This window comes from Hylobates moloch, unplaced genomic scaffold (genome assembly GCF_009828535.3).
Source record: "Hylobates moloch isolate HMO894 unplaced genomic scaffold, HMol_V3 SCAFFOLD_3, whole genome shotgun sequence".
In the NCBI taxonomy this organism is placed as follows: Eukaryota; Metazoa; Chordata; class Mammalia; order Primates; family Hylobatidae; genus Hylobates; species Hylobates moloch.
This window is the reverse complement of record NW_026652278.1, coordinates 138,109,919-138,135,433: the sequence shown is the minus strand read 5'-3', so window position 1 is coordinate 138,135,433 and position 25,515 is coordinate 138,109,919. Positions and strand designations below refer to the sequence as shown.

The 25,515-nt window shown below is 37.4% G+C and overlaps 1 pseudogene; it reads right to left on the bottom strand.

The window, feature by feature from the left end:
- Positions 1 to 24,251: 24,251 nt before the first annotated feature.
- On the bottom strand, positions 24,252 to 25,073 carry LOC116480163 (uncharacterized; annotated as a pseudogene).
- Between the last annotated feature and the right edge of the window lie 442 nt (positions 25,074 to 25,515).

Genomic DNA, 25,515 nt, shown 5'->3' with positions numbered 1-25,515 from the left:
TAGATGGTTTAAAATAAACAGAAACCTTATTCCCCTGCCCATCTGTTAGCCAGAGAGATATTGACTACTACGAGATCACAAATCAGTTAACAAAGGCAGCAGTGGCTTCCAAAGCAAGAGAAAGTATTCAATTAAGCCAGAAAAGCTCAAAGAGCTCTCCTCTGTCTAATGAGTCTTCTGTGGCTAGTTCACATCGATACTCCACAAAACCTGAAAAGAGACCACTAGACAGTGCCAAAACAGACATTCATTCTTCAGCCCACGCTCTGGCTTTGAAACACCTCGTGAACAAACAACCCTCAGGCATCTTTCCTCTTCAGGGTTAAACGTGGGCTGTCAGTTGTTGATGGTATGTGACCCATCTCAATTCACTTCCCTGAACAGATACACCTTCATGACTTAGTAGCCATTCTTTTTCCGGCAAAGGATATGAGTACCTATGGCTGGATGATCTCAGTCTCCCCTATCTTGAGCTAGGCAAAGACATTTCTCCAAAGCAATTTTAAAAATAAAATTTGTTGTAGGCTTTTTTTATTTTTGGAAATAAAAATAATACACTTTGATTTTGGAAAATGTTGAAAAAAAAAATCCCACCCAGAAATGATCATTGTTGATATTCTTTTCAATCTTTTATTCTTAAAAATGCATATGTGTACAAATGTATATATGCTATACTAATGAAACCATACTATTTTGCAAACCCTCATTCAATACATTGTGAGATCTTTCTGTGTCATTGGATATTATCCTAGAGCATTATTCTCATTAACTTTATTATATAAATACATACCATAATTTATTTAAATCAGTTCCATACTGTTGCATATTTTGTTTGTTTCTAATTATTTACTATTTCAAAAAATGTGTGTGCTTGTGTGATATTGCACCTATTTCATTATAAGAATATCCCAAGTAGTGTAATTTCTTCATCAATACATATGGGAAATTTTTTATCGTTTTGATAAATAGAAGTAAATTGCTCTCAAGAAATATTATACTGCCATTTCTTGGTGTAGAAGAATGACCATTCTTGTTGTTATTGTTCACTTTAACCTTTTTTGTTTCAGTATTTTAATGTTCATACTTTTTCTGGAAACTGCTTTATATTAGTTTTCTGTTGTTGCTAAAACAAATGGCCACAAATTTCGTGGTTTTAAGAAACACAAATTTATTATCTTACAGATCTAGAAGGCAGAAGTCTGAAATGGGACTCACTCGGCTAAAATCAAGGTGTTTGGAGAGTTCTAGGGGAGGGTCCATATTCTTGCTTTCTAGCTTCTAGAGGCTGCCGGCATTCCTTGGCTTGTGGCCCCCTTCCATCTTCAAAGCCCAGAATGGCCAGTGGAGATTTTCCCACATCACCTCTCTGGTTCTGTATCCTCTGCCTCCCTGTTCCCCATTTACTGACCCTTGTGATTATATTGGGCCCACCTCATTAATCCAGGATAACTGCTCATCTCAAGGTCATCTAATCAGCAACCTTAGTTCCATCTGCAACCTCAACTTCCCATTGTTAGGTAGCATAATATATCCCAGGTTCTGAAGATTAGCACATGCCCATCATTAGGTGGCCATTATCCTGTCTACTACATGTTTCATTTCTTGTATGGGAAAATACAACATAACAAAGAATGTTTAATGGATTGGTACATGCAATTTGAATTCTGCATTTGCATTCTGTATGTGTAGATATATGCATTGAATATAGGTCATTTTATGTATTTTGTCCTTCTATGTATATGGCTCTAGGAAAAACCATAAATTTACTTCTGTGCAATCTTTTCCATTAAAAATACCTCCTAAATCTGTAAAAATTTTAACAAGAGACTTCTGACACCAGCTGTATCAATCTTATTTGGATTGCTATACATGTTGATAAGCAGCAGTAAGAAGTGAACTTTAAAAAGGAAATCTTGAGAAAACTGTTATCATTAAAAGAAATTTTTACATTGATATAAACTTTAGCACTGAAAAAACAATGTTTTGGTTGTACTTTCATCGTTTTTCTTTCTGTCACTGATGCCCTGCAGGATTCCAGAGTTCCTTCATTGCTTTTGGCATTGCTTTTTTGTCAAGATGCAAATAGGTTGCAAACAAACCAGTAGATTGAGCTTTGCCATAGCCCTTCTAATGGGTGTTTATTCAAACCCAAAGGTTTAGAAGGTGCATTGCTTCATGACTGTAAGTGATCTAAAAATAGTTGGGTAACTTTCCGTGCACAAGTCTTAGAGTTCATTCCTATCATGTTCTGCTGAAACATATCAAGACCAGAGCACAGTGCCAAGAAGTTTGAGTCTGCCCAGATTAATTGGGTGTGAGACACCCTGGAAAAATAAAAAGCTGCAATAAGGTTTAAAGTGAAGTGGATGGTAAATTTTTTCCCTTTAGAGTAAGCTTAGATAAGGGCAGAAAGGGCATAAGGTAAACCACCATGACTTAGCTCCATCAAGAAGCACTCCAAAGCAAAAGAACAGCCCCAACACAGCTTTAGCACTTCTGGTTTTCAGAACACAGTTGGATGTAATATCAACATCAAGGAACTGACAAAATGAAGCCTACTGGTGTGAAAGGAACATCCACCCCACTCCTTCTAAAGAAGCTTCTAAATATCAGTTGTCTAAACCTATTGATAAGCATGGATGCATTATTAATGAAGCCAGCAGCCTGCCTGGTGCTACTCAGATGGTTCAAGCATTTAGTAGGAAATATTTCTGTGAAGTTCTACACAAAATAATGACAGCGTCTGTCTTAAATCGAAACAAATGGCTGTTGCAAGCTCTGGGGAGGCTGGGAGCAAGCAGCTGCTTTGCAGAGAAAGGCAGAGGGCCACCACCTGCTGAAGACAGGCGAGCAGGCAGCAACCCACTGAATATTGACTACTTAATAATTCAGGATAACAGGAACCCCTGGCTCTTCAAACATGGCACTGCCCCTTCATCATGGGCTTTTCATCACCCTAATGAGTTACTCGAAGAATTGGATGCTAAAATGTCTTCCAGCAATTCTCCAAAGTCTAGGACTCAAACTGCCACAATGAAAAGTTCTCCTTTGCAACAAAGGGTCCATGTTCTTATTTCATCTGTCTCTTCTTTTCTTTTTTTCTCTTTCTTCCTCCCTGTTACCCTCTCTTCCTTCATTCTTTCACATTTTTTTACTTCCACCCTGCCATTTATGTCATGAGAATGCCAAGTAAAATATTAAGCTAGAAAAAAGCTTCAGAATCACCATTCTCCACAAGCTTCTGATACAGTAAATTAAAAAAACAACAAAACGATGCATGTTGGTCCAATTAGTTTTCTACCAGAAACATTTGAAGAAGTTCATGTGCTCAGTGGAGCTTTTTCTTTGGAGCCTCCCGTAGCCAAGCTTTCAGATGAATGCAACTTCGCTATCATTTCACAAAGGAAGAGATAAGCACTTGGATTCAGCGGAATGATTTCAGCCAGCAGGACCACCCCGAGCCACCTATGAAGCTGAATCTTGTGACTCATAAAGACCCAAACTACAATAGGGGATTTGAGATTTAATTGGTCACACAAAATGGCAATGTGGACAAAATGATATTTTTATTGACTAGTTGAAAAACAGTTTTCTTGGTGTTCCTTCTCATTTGTTTAATGTGGACTTGTTGAATTCCATGTGTCAGATATGAGGCTGGGTCCTGGGAATACAACAGTGATCAAGGCCCACAAGCTCTCTGCTCTCATGGGGTTTAGACACTTTTTGGGGATATGAAAATAACAAGAAAATAAATATGCTTTTATATTTTATATATATTGTATATGAAATAGACAAATATATGTAAAATAACAAATATATAAGAGCGACAATTACTGATTATGTTAGGTGCCTTAAAGGATATAAACAGGCTGCAAGGGAGAGAATAATGGTGTGAAAGGGAAGAGGCTACATAGATTTGAGTTGGGAAGACAGTCTTGCTAAAGAGGTGAAATTTTAGCTGAGACCTAAAAAGTGAGAAGGAGCCAGCCATGGAAGAAGTTAGATGACAAGCATTCCACGCAGGAGGAAAATCAATTATAGAGATTCTACACTGGAAGACTTACCAGAAAGCCAGTACGGTTGAAGCATAGTGAGTGAGCAGGAGAGGGCTTGAGATAAGGTTGGAAATGTTTGTCTTAAGTATATAGGACATTTCAGCATTACAGAATGTGACTTTCCCAGTATCCATTCTTCCCTCATTCCTTACTAACAAAGTCCTGATTTTATTCTAAACAGTAAAGCACCGAGATAAAAAGACTGTATTTCCTGCCTTATTTTTGCAGGTGAGGATGGTTATGCTATGTAAATGGAAGACATTAAGACATTGGGTAGGATTTCTAGAAAACCTTATTACAGGGACTGACTCAGCCAGAAGACATGACCTTTTGTCTTTCCACTCCTTCCTCTTTTTCTTCCCTGGAATGTGGTTGTCAGGCTGGAGCTCCAGCAGCCATGTTGGGCCATAGGTCAACCTTGAGAATAGAAGCCACAACTAAGAGAGGTGGAGCATAAAGATAGAAAAAGCAGAGTCCCTGTTGACTGGTGTGCCCCCAAATTAGCCTATGAGTACCTTTCCTCCAACTTTTTTCACATGAGAAAAAAGTAAACCTCTATCTTATTCTAGACAGTTCAATTTGGATTCTTTCAAAAACACCACAACTGGTATTATTTTAGATTCTACCTTTTAGATTCAAATACTCGTTTTTGAAAGAGAATAAAAAGTGATATATAGTTTACTAGGAGAGGAGATATTGCTAAGGTTTTTTTTTCAAAAGTGGTGTTTTGAGAAGGATGTTTCAGTACTAGTACTCTTTGAAAAATATTTTCAGAGATGATTCACATACACATTCATTCATCCTTTTTAACATTCAAAATGAGACAACTTGAAAGATGATACAAGTAAAGGAATGAAAACTTCAAAATATTCAAAAAGCCAAGAGGGACTTTGCCAATGCTAAATTCCCACTCTCTTTCCAGTTTAAAATATCATTACTTTTCTATTATCCTTTTGGAATTAAGGTAGGCCATCTAATCATATGTATCTATTTCCAAAATCTTTCAAAAAATTAGTTTTTTTTTTCTTTTTTTTTGAGACAGAGTCTTGCTCTGTTGCCCAGGCTGGAGTGCAGTGGCACGATCTCGGCTCACTGCAAGCTCTGCCTTCCGGGTTCACGCCATTCTCCTGCCTCAGCCTCTCTGAGTAGCTGGGACTACAGGCACCCACCACCACGCCCGGCTAATTTTTTGTATTTTTTTAGTAGAGATGGGGTTTCACCATGTTAGCCAGGATGGTCTCGATCTCCTGACCTCATGATTCGCCTGCCTTGGCCTCCCAAATTAAAAATAAGTTCTGTAAAAATTTTTTTGAATATCCATGGATTTTCTTGGCTATGTCTTCCTTCAGTTACTATTAAGTGCCATATTTCCTTTTGAGACTCATTAATCCATGATGTCCCATCTGAAATATCATCATGTTTACAGTATCATTCATATTAGCTGTGGTTGTTGACAAACTCTGGGTCCACATTTTCACCTAAATAAACGTAAAAGTGTAATGGGGGAAACATAATTGCTTTCCTCAAGTTGCCACTAGGTGCCAAATAGACATTGGAATTACTTTACAATTACCTAGCTTATTGTTATAGTCTAATAAACAGCAACGATATAGAAATTTCTATGAACATTTGAGTTTAGAAAATCATTGACTTATTTGCCAGTTTTTTTTTAATAAGTGGAAATACCATGTGCCTAGTAAGTTATAACATGTGTTTGTTGAAAGGAGGGGAAAAGGAGGTCATCAATTAGATATGATTTAAAAATTGAAAAAAAATTGTACTAAGAGAAATACCCCAAACTATCAGAAGTGTGGCTGTGAAGGAGACACCTGGATACAACTAACCTTGCCGCAAACCAAGATGGGATTAATAAAATAATACTGACATTAAAGGAGAAATTAATTCTAACTATGGAATCAGAGAAGGCTTTTGACAGAAGGCAGCATTTGAGCTGGGTCTTAAAAAACAAGAAAGAATTGGAAAGTTTGCAGAATGTAAGGAAACCATTCCAGGCAGAACCCTGCTGGTATGGAAATACCTGGTAAATTTGAGAGAACAAGGAAGGATAGGTTCTCAGCTGCAGAAGACGGGGGAGGAGAACTGGCTTGGGACATATTACCTTCTCTTGGCTTGACTCTTGTTCTTCAAAGCCACATCTTATAAAGGGGAAATAAATACAACAGATAAATGCCTGAGTGACAATTAGAGAGATAGAATGAAAGGGGAAATAGAGTGCTATGTGTGAAAACAACCAAGGTTGGACCCTGCCCAAGCAAGCTGCCAGGCATTTCCGGTGACATTGAAACTATGACATGAAAGGATCTGGCCAGGTAACATTTGGGGAAAGAGCTTTCCAAGCAAAGGGAGCAGAGTGCGGTGTGTTTGAGGGACTGAAAATGTGTCTGAGATGAGTTGTGATAGAAAGTGAAGTCGTGGGGGTATATAGGAATCAGATCATCTTGAGCCTTTTGCACCATGGAAAGAGCTTGGATTTTAATCCGAAGGCGCAAGAAACCATGGAAATATTTACATAGGAAAGTGGTGTGGTTTGGTTTATGATTTACCAGATCATTAACTGATATATGGACAAGAGATTGGAGAGGAAGCAAAGAGGCTAGGAGGCCACTGCAGGAATCCCACTGAGAAGCGATGGTGGTCTACACTGGTGAGTGCTAGTGGATTTGAGAGATATTTGGGAGGTAGAATCAAGAGGATTTAAGGAAAGACTAGATGTTAGGTTGGGGCAGTGGGGAGGAAGGAATCAAGTACAACAACCTTACTGAAGTTATAGCAAAGTTCCTAGAGTCATGATATTCAGGAATAAGTTAAAAAAGAAGTTGGAATTCTCTAAAATTTTAAAGATATTTATAAATTAGAGAAAATTTACAAATCATAAATGTATAAACTACAAAAATTTACAAATTATATTTACAAATACTAGAAAAAAAGTGATAGTAGTGATTCTGATGGCTATCAAAATCAGACCTAAAATAATCATTGTCTCACTTCTAAAGACCCTTTACTGGGCACGGTGGCTCATGCCTGTAATTCCAGCACTTTGGGAGGCAGAGGCAGGTGGATTACCTGAGGTCAAGAGTTTGAGACCAGCCTGGCCAACATAGTGAAACCCTGTCTCTGCTAAAAATACAAAAATTAGCTGGGCGTGGTGATGGGCGCCTGTAATCCCAGTTACTTGGGAGGCTGAGGCAGGAGAATGGCTTGAAGCCGGGAGCGGAGGCTGAAGTGAGCTGAAATGGCACCACTGCACCCCAGCCTGGGTGATAGAGTAAGACTCTGTCTCAAAAAAAAAAAAAAAAAAAAAAAAAAAAACCCCATTACTTTTAAAAACAATATTTTAAATGAATTAACCTTACTTAAAATCTGAAAGTTGACCATCTAAAAGAAGGCAAAAGAATTAATTGTAGACTGCATCTTTGGAGTTCACTTGCAACATTTTTGAATGCCTTCTTTATTTCAATTAAATTATTTTGTTGATTCTGATAGTTTATAGTTTAAGCTATTTTTTTCTGTTGTTAATGATGAAATATTTATTCCCTGTGATGGTGGTAGACTGAAAACTTCTAAACTAATTTTACCCAATGGATATAATGGTATTTCCTCCTAAGGCTTTGACTAGATTTATAATAAATAGCAAATAAGACAGATTTGTTGTACTTCTTAGTTTTTCACTTGATTTGGTGAAATGATGATCTAAGCAATCTCAAAAAGAATAGAAAATACATCATATTGTTTTAATGTCATGAGGGCACGTGTATAATTGATTATTAGCTAAAGGCTATCTTTAGATGTTTGCCTATTACCACTGAATGCACAGATATTTTTAAACATTTGAGAAGCCAAGCATATATATATGCTTTTCAAATTTCAAAACAAAAGTTTTCACAGCTCAAGTAAATGAGAAGGTCAGTGATATTGCTGTTTCACTGCATAGAAAGAAGAACTCCTTTTGAAAGGTGTATTTTTAAGTGTCTTTCAAAGAAGTTTGGATTTGGGCACCTTGTGCTTCCCAGGAAGTGAAATGAACTGTAAATGAGACACATCAAAAGTAACTTACAAAGAACTTTTTTAATATTAAAGTGATGAATCAGAGCTCAAATTAACAAGTAAAGGAGTCCGCCTATAATGAAAATCTTTTTCCAACATAACACTTCATTATAAAGGGAGTTTTTCTATAATAGAAGCAAGTGTAATTACATTTTTATATATAATTAGGACATTATTATCATTTCACCATATCAAAGTTCATTATAAGACATCTCCAATACATTTTTCATAGAGCAAAAATAAAAAGAGAACAGGAGTCCTTCAATTAGACTCATATAAGGACATCCACAGAGACTGAGAGAAGCTGATCAAACAACTTACTTAGCCCAAAAGGGACCAGGTAGAACCCACGTTGCTTTTATGACACAGAAGTTGCTTTTTTTTTTTTTTTTTGTATCTGGAATAATTTCTAATTATAGTTTTCACTGGTTCCTATTCAACCATACGAAATTAAAGGTGCAACATTCTCAGCTGGAACCCAACTTTCCCCAGCATTGCAAGCCGCTGCACCACAGATCTTCATTGTTTACTCGGCTTGGAGTAATTTGTATTGTCCCTGACACAAGCACCTGTCAAACGGGAGAGAATCCACTGCTCTGTTCACCAGTTTTATGAAAATAACTGAAGTTCCCTTTTTCCCTTAACCCGCCCTCTTGTAACATCTTTGGAAGATAATTAAAGTAGCTTCTAAAAAGAAAGTGACATGTTTTAGAACAAGTTATATAACAGAAATGTTATATAATAGATTTATATATATAAAACAGATTACATAACAAATGTCTAGTAGAACATGAAAAATTAGTCATGTGTCAAGATTTGTAAGCATGTGTGCAAATAAATTTTGACTTGTATAAATTAACATTAACATGTTCAAAGTTAAAACAACAATGCAATTTTTATGCATTAGTTTTACAGCGTAAAAATTATTTTACATTGTTTTACATTACATCTGCTCGTTATTTTGAGCAGATAAAATGAGGAAGAGACTATGATGCCAGAATCGACTCTTAGTACTCCAATCTCAGAAATTCTTCTCAACTTCCTGAAGACCCCTCACTGAGTAATGCCCCCGTGAATTTGTCATGTATGTTCATCTTGGTTTTAAGATCTTCACTCTCTGCTCTACCTGAAAGACATGTGGATATGTGCCAGGGAAAGATTTTTGTCTGACCCAAGTAATTATAAAGTTAGCACTTGGAGCTGTAGAGAGCTTCCGCCTTGAACAGACGGTGAAACTTTGACTTACAAAAGGCCTTTGCCTGACCTTAAACTGGGTCCCTGCTTCCATGGCTGGGGATCTTTTTGCTCCACCCCATTCCAACAGCATTGTGTTTTTTTTTTTTTTTTAATCATTCCCATGCTTCCAGAAAATAAGTTTTTGACAATTGAATCATTATCTCTATTGCACTATGTAATTTATCTTTATTTTAAAGATTTTTCTTGTGTGCATGTGGTTCTTTTTGTTTTGATTTGTTTTATGCCATGCCATCTGAAGTCCTCCACCTTATTTTTTTGAATAGCAGTTTTATGTGAATTAATATATGTAAACAAATAAAATACATGTAGACAGCCTCCAATACTAATGATTCAGAAGGTACTTCAAGGTTTCCAGGTTTATAATTTTAAATAACAATTATTATTATTAAGTAGTTATGGAAAGGTTATAATTAATAGGGTTTCCTGAAATTAAATTAATAGAATTTAAATAGAGAAATTTATGTATGCCAATTTTACCTCAGCTCCACAGATTCTTTTATTCTTTGGGTTTCTAATACTTCTAGATGCATATTATGTCTTATAATCATAGATTGCATATGAAAATGTTAAAGAAGACTAGAGATCTAGGTCATTTATGGCAGAGATGGATTTCAAATCGTGCTCTTACCACTTAAATCACACCACACTGCTTCTCAAAATAAGTGATAACCCATACATGTAAAAATTGCGATTAACTAGTCTGAACATTCACTTGTAGAGTTGTAAGTATAGCTCTTTAGACAAAGTGAATCCTGTTAAAAATTGGCTCATCTCCTTACTTTCTTAAATCAAATTTAATGATCAGTAACTTCTTACTATACCCATGTTCCTGCCTGTAATCAAAGTTGTTTATGACAGTATCATCACTGTGTTATGGAATAAATGTTTATCAAATAGCATCTAGTATTTCTGTACTTTTTTGAATATTCATGAATTCTGTTTGCAATAGAATTTTCTATGAGAGATTATTCCTTAGAACAAGACACTTTCTCCTTTCTCTATCATACTAAAATGCTAAATATGAAAATGATAGTAAAATTAAAAGTATAGTCTTTGTTAATGATTCTCAGAGATGGAGACAAAAACCTGTTAAAATACTGTCTCATTTCTTGCCTTTTAATTCTAAAAACCGTAAGTTAACACAGTGGTGTGTCACATTTCTTCCCAATTAAACTTAAAAAAATCTTTCAGGTTCGTTTTTCAAATATTAAGAGTTAAAAGTCTATAAGCTATCTTCTTTTTTTTAAGTTGAAATAAAATCCAGAGCTTTTGTAAAACAATCGACAGAAGGGTGAGTTAATCAATTATGGGATTAATTTGATGAAACCTTTTATCACATGATCAAACTATGTTAACTCCTGTCCTATCTCACAACAAATAAATGCTTTGACAGAAAATGAACAAGTTTCTGGTGTGGACAATATTGTCATTCAGCTGTGCTTGTGTGCCTGGCACTTGAAGTTTTGGGACCATTTCAAACGAAGTCACCGTGTCAGTCGGGTGCCTCTGAATAAACTCCTGTGTTTGATTGTAATTGGTTTTGCATGCTCTGACTTTTTGAAATGTATGTGCTCTTTGTACATTCACATACCTTTGTTTATATGTATTTCTTCTATTTGGCTATAGGCACTTTGAAGGAAGAAAATCTATTTTCCATTTTATTTTTACCTTTTCATGGTAGCTGGCAAAGGGCTCTGCCCACCATGGGTTTTCAGTAAATACCATTGACATGTTTTCCAACTACCAATCACTCTTACATTATGGCTTCTTACTTGTTTGTTTTATTTTAGTTCTATGGCACTGTACTCTCTAAAATAAACTGAAAACTTCCTTTCAAGAACATGTGAATACTGGTGGGGGAAACTGGGATAGAAGGACTGTAATTTATTATATGCCCCCACTGCACTTGTGATAAATACATGCTAAGGTTTCAGATGACTTCCTAAGGAAATGTCAAGTTTGTGCTCCGTATTTACAGAAGAAGCATTTCTTTTCACAAATCAAAGAAAGTACAGCTTTTTCCACGTTGCTTTCAGAATACATGGCTGGTGAAGCACTCCTTTTAGCCTATCAAAGGACTGATCTGGCGTTCAGAGTCTGAAGTTATGCGGATTCATATTTAATTATGTTGGCCAATTATTTTGCTACACTTACAGAAGGGGGAGGATGGTGACATGGTAGAGAATTCCCAGACCGCATAAACTATTGCTATCCCTCCTAGCCATCACTCTCGTACTATCTGCATATTCTTGTACCTTTTTTTTTTTAAGTCAAACTTTCATCTGTGAAAAGAAAAGCATTAAAATAAAGTGCAACAGAAGGAGGCTGCATTTGGAATTGAGCAAGATGTTCAAAGTGCTTGCATTTTAGAAATGCATTTTTTTCTCTCTCCAAGAGGAAAATTTGTTGATCTCATCATGTTTGGAGTAAAAAGCTCGAGACATGTTTTTACTACCTTGACTCCAAGTTGGACTGATTTATTACATTTGAAAATAGGAACTCTGCTCTTTTTAACCTTTTGCTCCTTGAGGTTAATAGTAATTATTATTTTTCACAAAATGTGTGCATTATATTTGTATTTTATTCTAAGTGATAGCTTTATTTGGGACAACATTTAAGGTGAAATTAAAATAAGGCTTGCGCAACACATAATGGGATGACCAATTCTCAATACATTATGCTATTTTCTTGTGCAGAAAAATAGGAATTTTGCTAATGAGAACTATCTAAAGAAGAAGTATCTAAATCTATTCCCTTCATTAATGTTTCTGACCCTAGGTAAAGGACAATTTATAAAAAGCTGAAGGAAGTTTGTTTTAAAGTTTTATTTGTGGTTTCATGCTTGTTAAAATGGAGTAAATCTTGTTATCGTTCTCCAAGTGAACCTCTAACTTCACATTTCTACTCTAGAAAATTAGGCAGACAACAGTGCACTATCATTCACAGGATTCAATCTTTTTATTTAATGATACAACCAAAGAAATATACTTAAAATTCTTTTTCTTCCATGAGAGCTGCTCTTAAGATATTCTCCCCCCAGGTCTCTGTACAAGGCTGTATACTGGGTGTTTTGCCCTCATCAAACCATCAGATCATGCTGCATACATGCTTTCATCCAGATAGATGCTTAAGGGCTGGCCACAATGCTGATAGCTGCTTTCATAGAGCTCCCAGCCTGGCAGTAAAGCTCACAAGAAGAGCACAAATTTGAGCTTAGTGCTTTCATTATTTCCAAAGCAGTGTTAGCTTGTTTTTGCCTTCTCCTCCTCCAGGACAGCTGCTTTGCCCGGAGACTTGCCCCCAGGTTGAAACACAGTGAGGCCACAGTGGTTCTCGTGGACGGAACCCCTGCTCTGTGGGAAGATACAGCCCCGGCCCGGATGCTGTGATGTTGCATCTCAAGGGCAGCTTGGACAGCTGTCATGGCCAGCTCATCTCTTGTTTTCTCTGACCTCTTCTGACCTCATTTCATCCATAAGTAATGTCTGAAGTTTCATCCAGTGGGCGATGCTCCTGCTCTGCTAATGTGATTATTAGGGTCCTGCAGCCGACCAGTTGGCCAGATGAGCATGGAGAGTAATCTTGCCCGGATGCTGTCAGCCCCGACAGATGGCTGTGTCAGTCATGTTTAAAGGCACCATGTGCTTGTTCTCTCTTAGACCCCTTTAAGGCTATACCAGCCAAGTTGAGTGCAGGAGAGAAGGGCCAAACAGTAAGACTGATGTGAAGCCTGAATGCCACAGACATAAGGAGCAGATAGCAAAAATGGACACTATGAAGACAAGGGGATGAGTAGGTTTGGGGTATTGTCCAGGAAACTAGTCTCAGAAGTATTCTTTTCCATTCATTCTGGTTTTGTTAAATCCAGGTTGCCATTCTCCTACCCAGAACTTACGTGTGATTAAAGAAACATCCCCCTCGAGTTGGAAACAGCACCTAGGTTTCAGTCACTACTGCTTCCTCAGCAGAGCTCTTGTGCAGGGCACAGCCTGCTCAACTGTCTCTGTCAGCCCGGTTTCCCTACTTTTTCTTAAGTAACATCAGCTGATGGCTCTTTTCTCTTGCAGCATCAAGAGCTCGCCACCTCCAAAAGCACACGGCCTGGACAGCCACTCCCTGAAGCAAATCTGCCATGTATCCATATATTCACGCTGTGAGTATCACTTGGGAAGCCAAGATATCAGCATTACAGACCACTACCTTAATAACACATACTTAGTCTTATTTCTATGGAGGGATGGACCCTTGTTTCCAAATAGCACAAGTGGGTAGCTTTGTTGTAATTTATAATTAACTGGTCACTTCCGCCACCTCACAATAAAATAAAGTGGTCTTTACACCCTAGGAACTATTTTAAACAAATGCAATGCTTTTTTCCAATCTGTGGAGAGTTTTTGCATCCCGGTTTTGTCACTCATTCAGATTCATTCCTTCATTCAAACATTAAGAAGAGTGTGTCATCTTCAATACTCTTTTAGGTACTGGGAGAAACAGTTGGATAGGGGCATGGTGTTTGTCTTCACAAAGCTCACAGTGTAAGAGGGAAGAGGAATGATCTTTTTTTTATGTGTCTTATTAAACGCCTATGAACTGAGTTCCTTTTCCTCAGAAGGATGCGTGGGATTCTCAGCATGTTACATTGGAACTGCCCACCTCAGGATAGAGAGTATTGAAGAGGTAGGATAATGAGGTGGTCATTGGCAGAAATTTTTAGTTGAAGCTCTATTCTGCTAATCTAAGTCCCCCAACAGTGTCTCTTAAATCCAGCCTCTTTTCTTCAGCTGACACTACCATCATCTCAGTCTGGAGAACTACACGTGTCTTAAGTGGTCTCCTTGTACCAGTCTGTTCTAGAGGGGTCAGTATCCTTTCCATATAACCATCAGAGTTATTGTAGAAAAGGACATCTGATTGTCATCCTTCCTCTTTGTGGAAGGTTCCAGTTGGCTCCCTGTTGTCTGTAGGGTGAATTCTAAGTGTCTTAGCTTAGCATATGAGTCCATGTAGTCTGCTCCAAGCCCAATTCCCTAGTCTTATTGCCTCTTGCTCTATTCCCTCTCCTCTCCTCAAATGCACAGCCTAAGCTCTGGCCCCACTGACATTCTCACCACCCCCAATGCTGCTGATTATCTATGACTTCAAGTCTCTCCATCATCTTTGTCTACTGGGTAAGCTTCTCTCCACACATGAAAGATGCAGACCCCAGATACAGTCTCAACACATGTGGCCTAGAAAACAGTGGTATTCCCTCCTTGGAGATCCCCAGCACTTTTTCATGCCTTCAAAAGAGATGACATTATAGGTTTTCTGCTTACAAATGTCCTCTCCATTAAAGGATGAATTCCTTGAGGAAGGGGGTTGGGTCTTACCAGCCCTCTATTTTAGGGACCTGGCAAAATCTCTAGCATGGAATATCATGTGAAAAATGCTTCTTGAATGAACAGGTACATAAAAGAGAAATAGATTGTGCCTGCTCCAAGTCCTTATGTCATCAATGCCCCTCTGTTTATTGTTGAAAAGAGCTTGATGATAGATAGAGTCATTCCACGGATGGTAGAGTGAGTATATGACCACCTCTGGCACACACCACATTCAGTATTTGGCAGAAGAGGCTGCTGACGCTTTGAATGTAGCCACAAAGAGCAAAGGTAGTACACAAGCAGTTAGCTTCTTAAGCACAAAACCTTTGTCCCTGATTTCTCACTGCTTACCCATTATTAGCAGTTGGGTCAAGCTTCTCTGTACAGAGCCACTGGAAGTCTTTATTTTCCCCGTGATTATTTTTCTTGGGGTTCGAAGAAGTACAGCAATGCTATTTGGGTGATTGTTTCTCTCTGATGCCAAGATGTTTTAGAACAATGTTATGATGGCTGGTCGCACCTACTACCACTGAGACAAGCCCAGAAGTTAAATTATGAAGCAAACGTAAGCTTTGAAGAAATTTTTATTTAATCTGTATTCCCCTGTTTCATCTGCACATCCATCCAGCACAATCTGCATCATTATTAGCCACATCAACTTGCTTTAAAAAAAAGAGTAAAAAGTAAGACATCTGTGTTATAACATTAATATATTCAAAGGTTTTTACTTTCATCTTGCAGACATTAACAGTGTGTAAATGCAATGTAAGCGCAACTTACAACTGCACTAAGTTAGCAGAAGAAAAATGCACTTAGCATAAAAAGAAGGGGGGCTTACAAAAAAAAATAAGAAAAAGCTATGTTTGTGTGGAGGGGACAACCAGGATGGGACTTATGTGAAAAGCAGAGTTTTATCCATAAATAGAGTATTTTGCCTATTGCTCTTACATAGCTTTATTTCTAATTGCTAGTGCAATTTCTAAGGCACTGAGGCAACCCTCTAGCAGTGTGCTGAAGGTGTGTTTGTGCTGCTATGCCCTCTGGCTTGGCTGCCAGCCTATTCCCTTAGATCAGAGCCAGAAGGCAGACTGTTTTCGAATACCGATCACCTCACCCAGACCTAATCCTTTGAGTTCTCTTTGGCATCTATTCCTTCTGCCAGTTTCCTCTTCTGTTCCTCTCTTTTCTTCTGAAGTTGACAACAAAGACATCCTCAGGGCCCTCCTTGATGTAAGACCACTCTTGATGTTATTACAGTGTGGTTTTTTTTGTACCCTAAAGTTGTGCTACTTTTATATTCAGCTAGCACAATATTTGCACACTAGAAGATAAAGAAAATGTGAATATGTTATACAGAGTGATTGTTTCTTTTTAATTTGTACCCCTCAGTGTTTTTTGATGTAAACCTTTTCCTTCCCTGTCACTCATCTCCATACCTGATCAAGAACCTGAAGGTCTCTCTTTATAGACAATGTTACTTCTATACCTTAAATTGGCCTGACCTGCCACTTTTAATTTTAGAAATATGGCTGTATGGGCTATGGATGAATATGGAATTTCTATGAAGCACAAAACTTTTGAACGGTTCCTGTCCTCTGTGATAGTGAGTTTTAAAAGGGAAATCTCCAAAGAGCTAATTAGTAGACAAGTAGAGCTGAGCCTGAACAAAGCTGAAAAGATAGCAGATAACTAAAAGGACCTGGCCATAGATGACAAAAATCAAAGCCCTGACAGAGAGCTGGCAGTAACCTTGGGCTGCTAACTGACAGGAAAAAAAAAAAAAAAAAAAAAACCCTCTGAACCTGGCGGAGAGTGACAGCCTTACTACCGGCTCTCTGTAGAGCACAGTATCTCCACCACAAGGAAGCAGTAATCTTCCAGCAGGTAAGACCAAAGGCTTCTGCTGCCCGCCCCAACTCCAAAAGATGTGCGTTGGCTCCGATCGCGGCTCTTGGAGGAGAGGCAGAGGGGAGGCCCAGGAGATTTGAAAAGTTCCAGGCCAGTGGTTAACTTGACAGTGGATGTCTTTCTGGAGTGGTGGGAAGAATATGGAGGAGGACAAGAAGCGAGGCGGCTGCTGGAGGCTCAGGCAGAGGAGCCCATGGAGAAAAGCGGAGGGAAAGCCCTGCTTGGAAAAGCTTATGCCAGCCAGGACTGACTGCCAACAAAAAGTGGTTGGAAAGAAAAGGAGTGGCATTTGTAAGAAACTTGAGACATGCAAGGAAAAAGGGAAGGTGGAAGTCAGGGAAAAGAATAACAGCAAGGGCAACAGTAGTTCTTCATTAGAGAAATAATTTGCAAGGAGCAAATTATTTGTGTGGAGTAGAGACCCGCATTTTAAAATTACTAGAAGAGAGAAAAAAAGATGTCGAAGAAAACTCTTTAATTCACTATGAAGAGAGAGGAAGTTCTGGAAGGTTTATATTAGGTTTAGGCACTAATGATCCCTGTTCTGAAATCCTAAGGGTATAAAGGTCATGAGAGGTAAGGAAATATACTTCTGTGAACTGCGTGATCTTAAAATGTCTGTGTTTATGACATTCCATTATATATTTCTGGACACATGAACAATTAGTGTTTAAGAACGAAGTCAAGCCCTGACAAAGTGCTACAACTATTAGTAGGGTGGAACTTGAAAGCAAGTGCTTAAAAAGCATTCTACTTTGAAACCCAAATGATAATAACATACATTAGGTGGTTTTTATTATCCCTAAATAAGTTCTTAGTTTCAGACAAGTTCTTCTGGTTCTATATTTATTCCTCCCTGTGATACTAAAATCTAGATTCGTACTGACATTTTAGCACTTGAAAATATGATCAGTGATTTCAGATTCCAGGGGTATTACCTCAGACGGAAACAAGTAGGAAGACCAGGTGAAAGCTTTAGAAGTAGAAACTCAAGGGATTTTTTTTTTTTTTTTTTAAAAGAAGGGCACATAAACATGCTTAAATTCAAGGAAAATGCAACTCAGTATTCTTCCTCAGACTCCAGTGCCTGCAATCATATACCTCACAACTGACAGGGAATGGAAAGAAAACTGTATATTTACTATCCATTTTAAGAATGTCATCCAGTCCTCCCTGCACCACAATCCTGTTTCTACAAAGAACACTTCTGGCAAATTAAAAAACTTGGCTTGACTCAGAATGAGTCCGATCTCATACATCTGTCTGAATCGGAACAAAAATGACAGATAATGGAGTAAAATCTGGGTCAAGAAAATATTTGAAGATTTTAATCATGGAAAATCTGCCCCAGACCACACTTGGGATAAAGGAATAATTTTCTTTTTTTTGATGTGGACTTGAGATTCAACATCTGCTTAGGAAAAATAAATGTATATCAGAAGACTTTTTTTTAATATATCTGTCTGCTCATATTTAAGAGCTCAGTATATAATCTAAAACAAGCTTGGGTTTGTTTGTTTTGTTTGTTTTAAGCAAGTAACTTAGGAGTTAGTATAAAGTACATTCTAGCAAATATTTGCTTTTGGGTTTTCCTTAATTCATATTAACAGGAAAAGTCAGGATTTTCTGTTTCATATTTAAAGATGATGCTTCTAACTCACCTATAGTAGAACAAGTTGTCAGTTATTTTCTCTAGGAATGGAAAACGATTTTTGATGAGCCATTTGCAGGCTACGCCAAACATTTTACTGTAACACAGTAACACATATTTGTGGTGCCTGGCCAGGATTCAGATGAATAACAGGGAGAACTGGAAGGGTTTTTAGTCCCTTGTTGTACAGATAAGGTTCCTGAGGCCCAGAAAGGTTGAGAAACTTGGAGCTCAGTGGTGGAGCTGGAAGTAGAGCTCAGGCCTGCCTCTCTGCACAGACTGCTCACTGTTAAGAGGCAAAGGAGCCAAACCATTTTTTGCCTGCTTTGATAGAAGTCAATTACTGCTTTGACAATTACTGCTTTAAAAATAAACTGTCCAAATATAAAGGCTTTGATGATCATTGGTAGAAGGTGTATCTGAAAATCTCCCCTCTCCCTTTCTCTCTTGAAAACTTCCTCTGTTGCGGTCTTCTGAGTTCTCTCTTTCATTTGTCTTCATGAGACATCAGTTTGAGAAAACAAAACAAAAGTTGGTTATTGGTTTCCCCTCTAGCACCTACAATGGCATGTGGCATACAGATAGAATGGTGGCTGGCATACAGCCGGTGTTCAATAATATTTTTCTCAGTAAGTAGATGAACCAGTGTTCAGTTCTTGCTTGAAAATCAGACAGTGGCCCAGCTGATTTTTAAAAATAACTCTCCTTATGAATTTTAATTAGAACTCATGAAGATGACCCAAATAGTATGCTTCCTTTTTTAACTTTTACTGGTGGTTATACTTACTTGATTGGCCCACCTATAACTTACTTATGAAAACCCCTCCCAAATTTGATTTATTAATGTAAATGCTTTAAATCCTTCCTCCCTTAACATGTGCATATGTTTGTATACTGAAGTGATTTTCCTTTTGTAGTTTTCTGTGATAAAATCTTGAAATATGTCATAACAAAATGGAAGAGAGAGAGTTGAAAACACACTGTCATCTAGACACAGATTATATATGCTTCATTTGCATAATTTTGGAAAGATTTCTCTTTTTTTCTGAATTGTCTTCAATGGGAATTCTATGAATCAGAATATGTGCTTCTTAGTCTTTTTAACAGATCTCTCTGTAGTAACACCACATACATTGCTATCAACACAAAACTATGAAAATTTGGCATTTTCCAAGTCTCTGCATTCTGCTGTTACTTCATCTCAATGTTGACTTTGCTGTAATTTTCTCTTTAGAGGACAAAAATGTATCTAAAGAACAATATGTATTTTAGTTTTTTAAAAAAAGATAAATGGTCCTGAGTAGTGAAATCTCTGCACCTATCCTATGGTAATGTTAATATCCTTTAGGAAAATTGTCAGAAGATATCAATATGTTAAACACCAAAGCATCTCTAAGAAAAGGCAGAATATTCAATATCCTTTTGTTGGCATGAAGTGTCACTCTGCATCAGCCTTGGTCCTAAGTAGCCAGTGCAAACTCTCTCCATTATTTTGTTGTAGAAACACAGATAATTCCTTTTTTTCTTTCCTTTTTTCCTTTTTCTTTTTTCCTTCCTTTGCTCTCTCTCTTTCTTTCATCTCAACATGTAATTCAAAAGTATGGCAAGATAATATTTGAGGTCTTTCAAATACATTTTGTTAATATGATTTTTGTTTGTTTTTGAAAAGATTTACTTAAAGTGATTTATTTTCAAAGCCCATGTACTTCAGTGGAAACTGTGTTTTCCCATCATTAAAGTGCATTTACAGAATTGTTGTAAGCTAAAATTTTCTATGTCCTTTAGATTGAAGTAAGAAATAGTTGATGGGAAATTTTCTTTATATATTTTTATACTGAGGGCTTCTACATGTCTGCAAATGGAATAAGTTACAAGGAAGTTATCTGTGAAAATGATGCTTATATGACAACTTAGACCTCTGGTTACAGAATAACCTTAGGTAATCATACTTCAAAAATGATTTTGCTTCCTTTCGTGATAAATGGCATTGTCTCTTCCAGAAGCAGACAATATGCAAAATGATCCTTTGTGATTATTTTCTTACTCAATTTTATAGGGTTCTGCTTTATGAAAGAGAATTTTAAAAAGGATCTTGAATATAAAGTGAATCTACTCAATCAAATTAACTTGGCAAAACAGGTTGAATGCAGTCAAGCAGTTATATTGAGAACTAGTTGAATTCAATTAAAGATTATTTAGAAAGAAAATAATAGGTAATAATTTTCTCCCAAAATAAATGGTGACCAAATTATTCTTTTTATCCCAAAAAGAAAAATTAGAATCTCTAACTTCCAGAACAGCCTTCAAAGTCCATCACTCCAAAACACATTGCTTCAGTGCCATAAATGATATTTAGAATAGTCCAGGAAAGCTGATTTAACAGAAATATTGTACATTGGCAGTTAAAATTTTGAATATATCCCCTTAGCCAAATTTTACTTTCATAATTTGAAAAAGGATCACTGTGCTCATGACACAGCTTTTATTTTAGACCTTTGTAGTCTAAAATATGATATATTAAATTTCTACATCTCTATCTATCTGGGCAGGATTAAGAATAAAAAGGTATAAACTAAAGAACTGTGGCAATATCTCTTTATCTAACCCGCAGTGACTTTGCAAGTTCCCCTTTCCTCAGCTATCTTATTTGTGAAACAATGATTGCCAATTCCAGTGTATCTCCAACAGAGTGAATGAGATATATGTACACTTCAAAAGTAAAAGGGGGCAGAATACTGCTTAATGATTACATTACATTTCCTCTAAGTTTTCCTAACTTCTCAAAATGCATAAAGCATCACAACAGAATCCACTACAAGATCTCCAATTTTGTGGCATAGACAAACCATTTTGGTGTTTCAATTTAGGACTATATGCTGAGAATTACATTTTTCATATCTTTGGTAACAATTTACATCTTAAAGTGTTTAGAATGCTACATGTGCATGCTTCTTGATGATTATTTTCCAAGTTTATAAATGGGAAAAGTAGAGATTAAATATGTTAGCAAAGTTTGAAAGTCAGAGTTAAGGCCAAGCTTTCCCAATTCCTGGATTATCCATGGAGGCCTATCCTGGTGATTTGATTGCCTCTTCAGTCCTCTTCACTCATGGGAAACATACTGGTACCTCTTTTTCATAAACAATCACAGAATTGTATTTAGTATTAAATTCAAATAATTTTGATTTTTAAAAAAATTAAAATAATTTCCAGCATAATAGCCCATAATTACTTCAGAGTTAACTTTTCTAAGTGAAGATGAACACACCATGCTTTTCTCTAGGTTTTTTTCCCTATATTTGATAATCACATCAAATGATGCATATATCACAAATTTGATTAAGTTCACTCACAGTAAACACCAACAATGGGTACGCTCAGCTCTGGGTTGAAATCATTGTAGAAGCCAGCAGCTGTTCTATGTAAGGGGCTAATTATGCGTAATGAGTGTCTAATTTGAGAGCAACACAAAGCACATTTCATCTAAAAATCAAAGAAATTGATGTGACATGCTCAAGTATCTCTTATGAATTTGTTGATTGGCCTTACTAATTCAAAGGATGAGGAGTGAGTGAGCACCTCTTTCTACTCTTGGCTCTTTTCTGAAAGACAGCAATTTTTCCTTTGGGAAGGACTTATGACCTGTGCATCCTGCTGAATGATACTCAGTACCTTACTATTTAGATACGAATACCTTAGTTCAGCACTGAGGTGCTGTGTATTGGCATTGAAGGCCAACTATGCTCTTCCTCAGTATACCTGCAAAATATAAAGGTACTTGGTGGTGTCAACATGTTGGCAAATTCAGGAAATCAACCACAAACTTCCCCTTTAACAACTTGTCTCATATTTATGAAATATCATGGTCAAAGTGTATCTGAAACATAAACATTTAAAGCCTGACGAAATATAAAACACTACTGATCCTGCTATCTTCTTTAAATTTTATACATTACTTCAAAGAAGCAGCATCTATTTTTACTTACTTTCTCACATTCTAAGGCAGGCAACGTTGAGCCCTATATTGCTTCAGAATCCACAGAGGCCAATCTGCATTGCACTGTCCTCTGTAGGTACTTGGCTCTGTGAGAGAAGAGAGCATTTCCATATTGCTCATAATTCTATCCGAAATGTCAATCCCAACACCTGATACATAGTTGGCAATGAAGGAATATGCCTCAGATAAATAGAAATAGAACAATTGTGGTTATCCAAATGCTTTGAGCTTGAATGCTGTCTAGGTATTGGATGGACAATTTCTTACAATTTTCATTTTTTTTCTAATCATTTTTGTCCTTTAGGTGATATAACATACTATATTACACATGGTGAGGTGAGACACTTAGAGGGTTGAATCATTCCAACTAATGGATGTACTATCACCAGATAAATAATATGACCATTTAGGGAGGAAAATGTATACTTTTGAATCAGACTTTGGCTGGTATCCCAATGTATTTAAACCCTCTGACCTCAGGTTGTCTTTAAAATACCCACTTTGAAGAGTTGTTTTATTAGATGAGAAAATGAATATAAACTCTCTAGCATCACACCCAATAACACATAATAGGTCTGGATTTCATATTAACTTCTTGCCTTTCCTTTATAGCAGTATATAGATGACTATTAGATTCAGATTGAGAATTTGAGTGAAAGAATTCTTAACAACACATTAAAATATTAACCCTCTCTTTTAACTTCACTGTAACCTGTGAATTATGCATCATTTTTCTGTTTTCACTTATAGCTTTGGAAGGCCTATCGTCTGCTTATTTGATCTATAATCTCTTCATAAGACATATAAACTGGCTCTTGCCTTAAATCCAAATTGCCCTCATCATCCAAATTAAGCATAGACATATAGTCATAGATTTATAGCAACGATTTATACAGATATAGATTTATACAGATATAGATTTATACAGAAATAGTTACTTAAAGGAAATCAACATTAAACATGAAACTCAACAGGCCATATTAAACCCACATTAAATCCACCTGAGCTGCACTCTCCTCTTGACAGGGTAATTGTTAGGGGGACTAGTGAGGCTGAAGGGTGAAGTGATTGCACAGATGGTGGAAGGGTGGAAGACAGGTGTTTGAATAGACACAACCTTCTCACTAGGTCTGTCCAACTCAATGATTCTCAATATATTTTTCTTGCCCCACAAGTTCCATTTTTATTCACAGTGGTTTTACAGATGGTAACTGAGTAAACAGATACAAATGACAGCAAAGTGTGTTTAAATATTAAACATGACATTGACATGGGCTGACCTAGCCTTTGGAAAGATAATTGTGTACAAGATGTCCTTTTGTGATGACAGGCCCTAGGTGTTTAATGCCACCCGTGGCCATGAATCCTAAAAGCTACAAGCAGGTTTGGGTGCCGGAAGAGAATCATCAAATCTTAAGAATTATATGTGATCCCTTACGTTAGAGTGAACAGTGCATTGTCTTTCCTAGTCCCTATCACCATAGAAGGGAACAAGCATGTATAATAGGTCAGCTTATGTCAATATATTTACAATAACATACAGGAATATAGGAAGACAACAGGAAGCTACATTATGCTGAATCTGGCCCTGCTGGAGATCACTCCACACGAACTGGCAGCATTTAGTCAAAAGTCCTTGAGATAGCCATGCTGGAATGTTAGAAGCTAGTCACTGTACTACGTAAGAAGTACAGATTTCGGACTCCATTGTTTCAGAATAAAGCAAAAGGGACAGGTGACTTGTCTGAAGAGGACTGCAATTGCATCCTAAACTCCATTAGGAAAGGATACTATGAGCCTTGCTGTGGAGAAAGTGAGTCAAGTTGGTAGAGAACGAAAGATCCGAGTTGTATTCTTTCTTTTATACACAGTGCTAGCGATGCCACTCTTTGACTCTAACCACATTCTGACCTTCAGCAAGATTCCATCTTAACAGAAAAGAACCACAAATTCTCACCCTACAGCAGCCAGATAAAAAGATTGTGGACACCGAGCATCACATTACTTTCATGGGGGACAAAGGCAAGTGCTGTTCTGCACACGGCACTCACAGGCTCACCGTCTCCATCCCTCTCATCAGTGCTTCAGCACTGAGCCTGGTCAGAATGGTAACACGTGGGAGAAGCAGTAGCGCTTCTCTCTCTTCTCTCTGCAAACACATGCATAGGAAGCATTGCATGTGCTCTACTTGAGCAGGCTCCTTGGGACTGTAAACAAGTCTAGGATGTTGGAAATTAGAATCTTATTTACTTATTCATACAATATATTGAGTGCTTGTCAGCTGATAGGACCCATGGCAGGTGCTGGGAACAGAGGATGTGCAAGATGGATGTGGCCTCTGTCTTTATAGGACTTACAGCCAACTGGGGGTCATAGCACACGAACAATTATACAAGTAAGTATTAAAGTATAATTAGGTGAATTGATGTATATAGAAGTAAAATTTATGGAGAGCACACACCTCAAAGTGGCCTGGCCTAGGCTGGGAGTCAGGAAAGCTTGTCTGAGGAAAACAGTGTTTATGCTGAACAGAAAGCACGAATATTGGTTAGCCAGATGAAGAATAGGGAAGAGTGTTTTAGTTTTGGGGCAGAACAAACCTGAAGTCCCTGGGATGGGAAAGCATTTGCACATCTGAGGAGGAAAATGAAGATCAGCACAGTTAAACATAAAGATGAGATTTGCAAGGGCAAGTTGGTGTAATTCCTTGTGGTAATGTATCCCTTGTGCAATGGGAAACTGTTGAAAAGTCTAAATAGAGATAGTGTGGTGTTATTTTTAAAAGTTCATTTTGGACCTCATGAATAACTAGAGATATCAAAGGTGGAGGTGGGAAAAAGGGCTAAGAGACTACTGTAACAATGCAAGTGAAGAGATGGTGGTGACTTGGACTAGGCTGGGTGATATGAATGGAGAGAGACATATGCACATATGTTAATTGGCTTTTCCCGAAGCCCTACCTGGGCCGTGTCCTTTTTCACAGCTAATTAGGCCAAAGCATTTAAATCATATCTTACTTTCCGGGAAAGAATTGCTTCCCTTTCTGTAAATGGGCACAGTGGTACTTGTATTGTCAAGACTAATGCTTAGTTCAGCCAGTCATCATTGGGAAGATTCTAACAATGTAAGGCTAATTCGTGTACTGGATTATACTGGATTAAAAGTGAAGCTATAGTACTTCTACCCTTGATAAGCTGTCCTCTATACATGGTACATTGAGAA